This window comes from Lissotriton vulgaris, chromosome 3_1 (assembly GCF_964263255.1).
Source record: "Lissotriton vulgaris chromosome 3_1, aLisVul1.2, whole genome shotgun sequence".
Taxonomy (NCBI): Eukaryota; Metazoa; Chordata; class Amphibia; order Caudata; family Salamandridae; genus Lissotriton; species Lissotriton vulgaris.
In genome coordinates this window covers 2,062,134,935-2,062,146,121 of record NC_141689.1, presented here as the reverse complement: position 1 = coordinate 2,062,146,121, position 11,187 = coordinate 2,062,134,935, and the positions used below count along the sequence as shown (strand labels likewise).

At 42.7% G+C, this 11,187-nt stretch overlaps 1 pseudogene; it reads right to left on the bottom strand.

Annotated features, from left to right (window-relative positions):
* Window positions 1-8,549: 8,549 nt before the first annotated feature.
* Window positions 8,550-8,885, bottom strand: LOC147728808 (homeobox protein XHOX-7.1' pseudogene; annotated as a pseudogene).
* Window positions 8,886-11,187: the final 2,302 nt, after the last annotated feature.

Sequence of the window (11,187 nt, the reverse complement as noted above, 5' to 3'; positions counted from 1 at the left end):
AAAGGGCACTAATGATCGCGGCGGGGGACAATGTCGGGGTGGGCAGGGGTTGGGGAAGCCTAATTGCTCCCAGACAAGGTCGGAAAGGGCTGCTAGTATATATATATATATATATATATATATATATATATATATATACACATACAAATATATATGTATATATATATAAATATATATATATATATATATATCTATATATATCTATATCTATATCTATATATATATATATATATATATATATATATATATATATATATATATATATATATATATATATATATATATATATATATATATATATATATATATATATATCTGTATATCTACCTATTGTTTCCAGCAAAAGAATCCAGAAATAAACGATTCCAGAGCAACTTTGATCTTAGGTAAATAGTTTAATCTGCAGAAAGAAGATGCGTTTTGACCAAAGCCATGGTCTTGATCACATGACTCCCAGCCCGGGTCATGGAGATCTTAAAGGTGCAGTAGTCGGCGTCACACAAGCTTTAATCAGTGAAAAAATCTCTTAAACATCCATATTCTGCATAAAATGGTAACAGTACATCAGCAGCCAATATTTATGATTTATGTTCTGCAAACATTGTTGCAAAAAATAATTTAAAAAATGGGTTAAGCTGCATAAACATGAGATACGTCTCTTATAAAGATTATTCAAATTGACACAACTTTACTGGTTCCTAGAGCCATAGACAGAGTGACAGTGCAGAGATTATACCAGATCATAGTGACTGCATCATACATTCATAGCAGCAGTCCATTGAGAAAAAAACATGATGTGATTAGGAGACGGCAGACACCACAAGTAATCTGGGTATAGTAGCCAACATACCTTTTGCTCCCATCTATTGTTCTCGGTTTTTATCACCTAGGATTAATGCTTTACAGATTTAGGTACAGAACCTCATTACAACCACATTTAGTTATTTTAGAGAGCTATATAAATTTGACTATGAGTACTGGGAGCGGCGACTGTTCTCTGAAACATCTCTCCATCCCTGTGCACATACCTTTAACACTGATGGATCTGATGGATCCTGGATCCTTAAGTCACTCACTTCCTATAGCAGATAAGATCAAACATGTCATAATTAGAACCATAGTGAGACCCAGTAGTTCCCAGATAGATTAATGGTAATAACACATGTTTAAAAAATGCTGATGATGAAAACAAAAATACAGCCATTTAGTACAATGCCATATTGTAAAGTAGTAGATATTACAAGAGAGATAAACATAGTGGGACTGAATATTCAGAAAGAGCAGACAAAAGAAGCAAAATAAATCATATTTCGAAATCACACTCTAATACACCTAACTTGAAGATGAGAGTGAATTTCTTTATCGACATTGATACCATTGGTAAATTTAGTGCCAGATTGTAAAATAAATCGGGATGCGAGTCTACATAACAACGCTAGTTGATTCCCACCTCTTTGGTTTGCAATGACTGTATCTAAGCCAAAGTACTTGGCCTTTGTCCAATCCCCTGCATGTTTTTCCGCAAAGTATTTTGCTGTCTGTAGCTAAAATCTCTGTTGGTGATGGCTCTCTAGTGTTCTAGTATTCGTTTTTTTACTGGGAATATTGGTTGAGCCAATATACCACAGATTACAGGGACAGATGATGACATATACTACAAAATCAGTACTGCATGTGATGAATTTGGGGATTTTCCATCTGGTTCCTAATCTCTCAAGGGTAACCTCAGTGGTATTTTCACTGGAATTACAGGCTTTACAGTTTCCGCATTTGTGAAACCCATTCACTTTTTTTCAGCCAATTAGTCTTTTTTGCTGAGAGATGACTCTGGACTAAGAGATCCCTTAGAGAGAAATTCTTCTGCTAAGTTAAGGAAGGATTGGGACCAACTTTGTTTCTTAGATTAGGGTCTTCTCGTAGTATTCCTCCATCTATTTTTAAGTATTCTGTGTAGTTTTCCCGCTTGGCTATTACATTTAATATTGAATCGAATGGGTTCGGATTTATCCTTTGTGAGGGTACGGGAATTAGGTAATTGGAACAGGACCTATTATCTACGAAATGTTTCTACTCGGATTTCTGCCTATCTAAGAGTTTTTCTTGAATACCATCTCACCCTGAAATGTTCCATCATCTCTTGTTTGGTGAGTTGATAACTGTCAGTGGAAATACAATTGCGTAGGAACTCACTGTATGGTATGCCCCATAAGAAGCTTAGAGGGTGACAACTTGAAGCATGTCAAATCAAGTTCCCTGCAGTTTGCTTCCTGTATAATTCTGTATGGATGTTGTTATCTACTACTATAAGTTTCAGATCAAGAAAATCCACATATTTTTGCTGTGGTTCATGGTAATTTTCAAATTCCTATCATTGTCATTCAATGTATTTACAAACAGTTTCAGGTTTGATTCTGTACCTTCCCACATTAAGAAAATGTTGTCTATGTACCTTAGTCATATATTCATATTGTATATATCAGTGATGTCACTGACCATGTCATTAATGATGTAATATGTGATATCATCAGCAGTGGATTGCGGGCGCACGAGTTATAGTTAGCACAACTAACTATACCAGAGGAATTTCAATGGTTTTTCACAAGGAAATGTCCTTCTAACTATAACACCCATAAAACCTATGTTTTTTTCAGTGAATTTCTAAGGTTTTTTAAACGATAATCCCTAACTATAACATGTCTGATACCTATGGTTTTTTCAGTGAATTTCAAAGGTTTTTTAAATGATAATTTGTAAATGTATTTATTGTTATTTTTTATATTGTTTTACTTCATTTTTTTAATCTATTTATTTTCAGATATCTTATTTTTAAAATTGCATTACACATATTTAATTAAAATATTTTTTAAAAATTAAAAATATATATTTTTAAAATAATTTTATATTCTTTTAAATGTATTGCTGTGACTGATATCCTAAAGGCCGGGGCTTCGGAGCGCTTTGAAAATGTTCACAGTGGGATGGAAGAAGCCAGTTCCTATACCACATGGCGCTCTGTGCGCCTTGTACACACTTGGTGTGTTTAGCTATATATTACGCAATAGCAATAACTTGTTTTTTTTTGTTTTTCTGCGATTGCCAAGGCCTCAGGCAGCGCTTAATAAATGTCAGTGTTGTGTTTTATTTAAGTGCGTCCGTGGGCCCACCCAGAACTGTAGGGTTCAACTTCGAAAATATATTGTCTTCTTATAATGAGCCAGCAGTTGTTGTGTCTATGTAAGCAGATGTGCTTTGTTTTTTAAATCCTCTTTCAGGGAGGTGAATGACTACTGCTTGCAGGTTCATAAGAACTGGCGTAATCTCGGCTACACAAGCCAGCACTGTGTGTCCTTGGGCATTTCTGCTTAATCCCTCTGCCTCCCACTTTATCTGACAATATTAGGATGACCCACAGGCAATCTATGCTACACCTGCACTGTTAAAAAAAAATAAAAAAAATAATGAGGGGGAAACTATTGCAGGCAAACAAGCGTTTGATGTTCAACAAGGGTTCATGAAAAGGAATGACGTGGTCACGGAAACAGACCGACTAGTGACAAAAGCGAGTTAGCGACGCGTGCATCCGGGCGGGGCTACCTGAGCCTGTGGGGAACACAGGGTGCATTAAAAGGACTTCTACAAGGCACGTATTTTGGGTAGGAGGAGTGATAAGCATTGGGCCACAGCCAAAGAATTGAAGAAGTTCATGAAAAGCAACCCTGGTGGAAACAACCAGCTCCACCCCAGCAAAGAGGGAGGGGCTGAGAGGGGGGTTGGTGTGGGTGGGAGGGCGGAGCTAGTGCAATGAGGCTTCAGCCCCCCTGGTTTATGTTGTGCGCTCCTGAGTTACCAGTTAATAAAACGAATTTCGTTTTGTGACCTGCATCGCAAAATGCAATGCAGGGCGCGCTACGAAATTCATTTTATTTATTTAATTGTTTACTTGCCTGCAATCATCCATATTCCGGTGTTTATCACCCCCCACCCTGCCCCTCCCCCACCCCGCCTGTCTGCCCTACCGGAACTCCCTCCACGGGCCGCGTTTGCTCGGGCGCATCCCAGTACATCCATATTTTACACACCATGTCATCTCAGACGTATGCAAATCAGTGCTGACCCTCCTATAATGAAAACTAGAGCCCTACCAGAAGTCAAAGCAGCCCTAGCATTTTATCGTGTAGCCACCGGTGTGTGTAGAACTGCTGCTTTTGTGACTTGTGGCTGCTTTTGCAGCACCACAGCGAAATCGGCCCCAGGTAACAAAACCGGCCCCACTGCTGTAAAACCAGCCCCCACCCTTCCAGCCACCCGGGGGAAGCGCCTGATGCCTGGTACCACCAGTCCAGCCCAGATGAGAGCAACAGCCCAGCCCAAACTGCCAGGCCAGGGCCAGAGCACATCAGTGGACAGGTACCCTACTATACTGCCAGGGGTGCTTGGGAATCATAGAAAGGCAGTGTGGTGAAGCAGAAGAATCTTGATGGCATCTTAGAGTGTCCAGATCAGTGCTTTTATCCTGTACCATTTAATGGAGTGGAGCCAAGAAGACAAAAGAGAACTACAGCACACCAGCTATAAATTAATCCATTACCCCAACTACTGTGCAGGTTACTATAGACTTGTCTCAGGTAACAGTTGTTCACCCCTGGCACAGTGCTGCAGACTTCTACCATGCCATGGTCACCTAAGCCCTCTCAGGCTGCTGCCCTTTGCAGCTCAAATATTGACCCACGTGGTATTGTGGTGCAGGTGATGCTACTGTCGGACTGGCAGCTGGTCCTTATTTAGAGTTTGGAGAACAGGCTACTGCATCACAAGCCGCAAACATTTCGATGAACCTTCCCTCCAGAGTATCAGCCAAACCAGCAATCAAAGCCCTTCATTGGCTGCCAGTGCGCCAGAGGGTGGAATTTAAGGCCATGTGTACCGCACACAAATTGATGAATGGCGTTGGCCCCACGATCCTCAGTGACCTGGTTACTCCGTATAAGGCCCCCAGATCCCTTCGATCTGAGAATGAGCGGCTGGCCAACATCCCCAGGTACAGGAAGACACGGACTGGTGGCCGACAATTCTCCGGGTGGAATGCCCTTCCCCGTACCCTGAGGCTGGAACCTAGTTATCTGACCTCCAGAAAAAAATTGAAAACGCTCCTATTCCCAAAATAAAGTCCCTACTCTCCCTGCTCCCCCTCCTTTGGATACTACAAATATTATAGCGCGGGGATGCCTTCAGGTCACCAGGCGCTCTACAAAAAAAACCAAAAAAAAACAAAACGATTGTATTAGAGTGGCAGAGAATATAATACTCTTCTAATAAGGCAGACGGGATACCTGTAATGTTTGTGCTTGAGAAAGTCCTTTCCCTGATCCTACTAGGGCCATTGTATATAATGCATGTGTAATAAGGTGGACGGGATACCTGTCAGGTGTGAGATTGAGCAAAGTCCCTTCACTCATCCTACAAAGGCCATTGCATATAATGCTTGTGTAATAAAGCGGACGGGGTCTGTGTCATGTTTGTGGAGGGTTACCTCTTACCCCTGACAAGAAGCTCTAAAGCAGGTCCTTAAAGGCAAAACTCTCATTAGTGAAGTAAGTGCAGTGGCGACTTGCTGCATCATTGCCTCCACTGACCACTATAAAGAAAGGATACCACACGGTGAGCTCGTGGGTGCTGCACTCGCTGCCCAAGGCCGCTGTATATTTGTGAAGGGGCCAGACCAAGTGAACCCTTTGAATTACCTCACCGCATTTAAGAACAAAGAACATAATTTTGCGGGGTGCCACCAGAGACAACTAGGGAACAACAAAAGGTATCACTAATTACTCCTGTATAGTGCTCAATCTGCCATTAGCGCGGCATTGCATCGTCCTTTCGTCTCCATGAGGAATATACAGAAGCCATACCGTCTACAGTGCCGAGCTGGATGCTTTCTGATAGTTGGTGCTCAGCTGCTTCAAATGTTAAACTAGACAAGGAAGAAGTGAGAAGCTGCATGATGTTAGGTATAGTCAGGGGCATAATTTGTAAAATAGTGAGTGCAGATGCCAAAAGAGCTGCTCACAAGCTAGCCGGCGCTATTAAAAGCCAGCGTGCTGAATACCGCGGCCCTGTGGCCCTGAATTCACCCCAGGCTTCTGCCAGACACTGACTGCTCCTGTATCTCACTCTTGCAGATTCCTTCTTTCTTCTAGTATGAAGGGGTTTCCCTCTTTCTCTTTCTTTCCCGTTTCTGGTTTTACTCGCTCTCGGAAATGACAAATAGGAAACACAACAACCAGGCCCCAAAAATGTGTGCTGGTGGCCCCCCAACAGCTCAAATTAAGCACTGGTGTGTCCGTGGCACTGCTCATCCTTGCTGCTGGCCAGTGACACTATTCCATCAGTCCTTAGATGAGCGATAAAGGCGAGGGATTTGAAAAGGAGACGTTTTCCAGTTTCCCCCAGCGACCAAATAAACCCCCCAGAAGAATCTGTCCAGGAAAGTTGTCACTTCCGGAAGACAAGCCTCTCAGACCGCACTGTCAGTGATACTTATTTTGGGTCTTACATCTCGGGGTTTGTCAAGGTGCAGTGCTGCAGAACACAGACATTTTACCATTTGTTTTGATTGGAATGGGGACGTTATCAGCAGGCCTCGTGGTTCTGTTCTCACTCAGTGACCATCTGCATGAAAAGGAAGGCGCCTGGTGCTGAGGTGGGCCAAAACATCGCGCAACTCTTCATCCCACCTTGTTTGTTTCTGTATTGCTGGCTCAGCTCGTTAACTTCCGGGTCAGTAGGGGTCATGGGGCACTGCCATGGCACAAAATGATGCCCCCTCCCACACATACACACAATGCAAAAATGATCCCTGAATCTCCAATATCTCACAGGCTTTCTCTGGCCATGGGTTGAATGGGAGTCTGTGCAGTTGTGTTATTTATATTGTGCAGCCCGCCAAAGTACAGGGGCGCGAGTAAAATAGTTTGTAGAAGGCAAAACCCTTTTTAGAAAATTATAAATGTAAATATAAGACGTTGCAGTTGTGCAGGTGAATGTTAATGCATTTTTCGATCACCTTGGAAGGGTGAACTGCTAAATCTTCAGCCGGGATCATCGCTCTTGAGGTGCAGGTGACTCCAGCGTCAGTTTCCACCTTATAGATAATCCACCATGTTACTTGTTTGTGTCCTAGGCAGAATATAAACTGGGGCGTGCCCAAGAGCACCCCAATGCATAAAATACCGTTTTATAAACGAATCCCCGGTGCACAGGCCTTGTACTGCTTTAGTTATGGAAAAACATTTTGTGATATGGCAGTCTTCTAATTTCAATGAGGTTTGGTAGGGATGTTATGCATAAAAAAAACAGAACCACTCCCAAATGTAGAAAGTGAAAGCGGACACATTTACAGTGAGAATCCAAATGTCACGAGGGTATCTGTCTATACATATATCTATACCTGTTGCACATTATAAGGCGATATCCTCTGCCCTATGATGAACAAGGCTACTGTTGGCTTACATGGGGGGGGGGGGAACTGACCTCGCAAACGACGAGTGGGGGTTATATACTAGTCGCTCCAAGGCAGACCGGCCGAAATACAGAGAACGCCACGTGCCAAGTACTCGGAGCTCAAGTCACCCTAGTACTGGAGACAACTCTCCCATCCATGACACGCAGTGCCCCGAACATGGTGGCATCAATGCAATGTATGCGACAATGCAGTATAGCTCACAGACATGACACCCAAACCAGTGCACAATTTGAGCCGGTGTTTGCAGGTGGTGGGCACCACCTCTCATTTTTGGGGTCCGCAGCCTAGTTTGTTATTCATGGGTATTTGAGAGAGCTGCAGAAACAGGAGATTGGAGGAGACGAGAAAGATAGGAAAAGGCAACAAAGGGAGAACACGGGGTGAAAATAATGCACTGCAAGAGTGAGATAACGAGAAGTGAAGAGTAGGGTGGTGCAAGAAAAAGGCATGGAGTGAAATCAAGTATTTAGTATCAAGTATTTAGAATTAGTATTTAGCTGGCAGCGGGCTCCTAAGAAAAGCTTGAGACTTCTTCGCATAATAATAACACGATTGTAACCAATGTCAAGGCTCCTGCAGCACAGAAGAGACATTATCTACTTTTTTATATACTTTTTGTGCAGCAGGGGTGATAGTATGTAATCCTTCTCACGGCGCACACAGAGGTGAGTCCTGTGCATGGAAGAGTGCAGCATCAGGGGCGGGTGGGGCATGCGTCAGTCAATATCTTAAATATGCAATGTATTTTACCCGTAAAATAATGTCAAGTTATAGCGTGGCTCATGTGATATTGAAGTTCATGGATAACGTTCACAGGATCCCTTTACTGCAGCAGAAACAACAGTTCCCATTGCGTGTACTATGTGCATTGCGGGGGCGGGAGGGGCTATCAGCTTTTTTTAATCACAGTCCCCGGTGCATGAAGTAGAACATAAATTATACATTTTGGATTAAATAGATAGCTCTGCTGCCATCAAGGCTGGTGGTAGCAGCCTCCCTCTTTCCCCAGTTGTACTTCCGCACCCCTCAGCTATGCGCCCCAGTACTCACTTGGTGGTGGAGAGTATCTGCCCCCGTCCTTGGCCAAGGCCTCCCCATCCTCTGAGCTATCCGACTTGACTGAGATGCTGTCCATGGAGGCCGAGCCCCCCAAGGGACTGGGGCTGTCCCGTGCCCCTCTGAAGGTGGGGTGCGGCGGCTGCGGTGGGGGCGCTTCCCATGGAGAGCACCTCGTGTCCACCATCAGCACCTCCACAGAGAAGGGTAAGCTGGAGAACCACACCTTGTCCGAACTGTGGTTGGCAGGGACTGGGCTGCCCTCCTCGTCCGAAGACAAGTCCTCCTTGCCCATCAAAGACCACGCCATCATCATCCTCACTAATGCTAGGAGGAGGAAAAGTCCTGAAATCTTTCCAGGACTCCACAGAAACTGCTCTCCATCCCCACAGCCACGAGAAAACACAGCCCCAATGTGCAGCACTCAGGTCTGTCAGCTCTGTCACCTCCGACAAAATTCCCTCAAACTTTCTTCCTAGAAAGCCACGGGGGTGGCAGCCCCCGGGGCAGTGTGGTGTGGAATGGGCCCCCCACACTTTTTTTCTTCCTGCCCCTGGGATTTGGCCCCCCTGGGGGCTAATTAGCCTAATGCACATCCTGTGCGGATTTTCCCGATTTAAAAAAAAAACAACATGTTTTGGGCCTTGGGGGGTCCTTTTGGGACCCCTGAACAGGCCTAGGGGGTCAGGTTGTTTCTACCTGCCCCCTTTTTGCGTTTTGCTTCTTTTTTTATAGGTTTCTTGTGCCTCGGTTCTACTTGTGCACGGCAGGGTGCACTTAGGGTGCGCGGATCCTGCACGGCCATAGATATATATGTACTTTTAAATGTAATTTTCTCAGGAACTACTGAACGGATTTATACCATTTAAGAAAAAGGCATGAGTCTGAACCAAGGACTACCTCTTTGCCAAATTTGGTGTAATTCCGTTCAGCAGTTCAGGCTGTAGCCACGATAAACGGTTCCTATGGAAAATTGCATGGGGAAAACACATTTTGGGACCCTCCTTTTTTCTCGGACCCCTCTACTCGAATCACCCCGAGAAGGACAGGAGCGCCCCACTAGTTTTGAAAAATTTGCGAAGATTTATCATCTGGTGCCAAAGTTATTCCAAATAGAATGTTGCAGATTTCCTGTGGAAAATAGGTCCTAACAATAACAAGGTAATATATATATATATATATATATATATATGAAAAGGTTCCTCCCCAGCTTCGCTCTGCGCTCGCAGACACCGCCTCCACGCCAGCAGAAATGAGGACCGGACCATCAAAGTCAGCAAAATATGTTTTTTATTATCCTTTCAACAGAACCAGCGACGCGTTTCGAGCAAAAAGCCCTTGTTCACGCTGCCATATATATATATATATATATATATATATATATATATATAAATATATATATATATTACCTACTGGTGGTCGCCAGTAGGTAGTTATAGTTAGGATTTTTTTCAATGCAAAATCTCAAAATTCTATTGTGAATAACTTTGGCGCCAGTTGACCAATCTGCCTGAAAATGTTCTCAAATATGCCTCGTGGAGTTCCGGTCCTTCCCTGAAAGTTTGGGGGGGATTCGTCAAGCGGGGGCCGAGATAAAAGGGGGTGTCCCAAAACGTGTTTTCCCCATGTTAATTTCCATAGGGCGGTCTAACTCACTTTTATCCCGAACGGCTGAATGGATTTTCACCAAACTTGGCAAAATTGTAGGGACTGGTACCCCGATGTGCCTTTGCTATGTCTCAAGATATATGCTCCAGTGGTTTTTACGAAAATTAACTTTGAAAAAATATATATTGGGCTATATATATGTTAGAGCCCAAATGTAGCCCAATGTAGCCCAATGTAGCCCAATGTAGCCCAAAGATGGCCACCAGAGACAAAAAAAAACAAATGTAGCCCAAATATCAGCCAGATGTAGCCCAACTATAGCCCAATGACAGAATGTCCCAGAGTGTTCGAAAGAACAACTAGAGCGCTAACAGTCTTACTTATGACAAAAGTATGGCACACCTGAAGTCATCTTGATTGGAATAAAGTGTTAACACTTAAAACATTTAATTTGCAAAGGAACAAAATGAGGGGGTTTATTTTGCCATAGAAATTATGATTAGTGCTGAAGAAAGAAAAATTAGAGCACATTTTGAGTGACTTCTCAAATCCTCTTATATTTCATTAAACAAATTCTAATATGCAGTCTCCCAAGATGGCCACCAGAGACAAAAGAGCCCAAATGTAGCCCAAATATCAGCCAGATGTAGCCCAACTATAGCCCAATGACAGAATGTCCCAGAGTGTTCTAAAGAACAACTAGAACGCTAACAGTCTTACTTATGACAAAAGTATGGCACACTTGAAGTCATCTTGATTGGAATAAAGTGGTAACACTTAATACATTTAATTTGAAAAGGAACAAAATGAGGGGTTTCATTTTGCCATAGAAATTTTATATATATATATATATATATAGATATATATATATATATATATCTATATATATATATATATATATATATATATATAGAGAGATATATATATATATATATATATATATATATATATATATATATATATATATATATATTCACTGAAAAAACCATAAGTTTCACACCAGT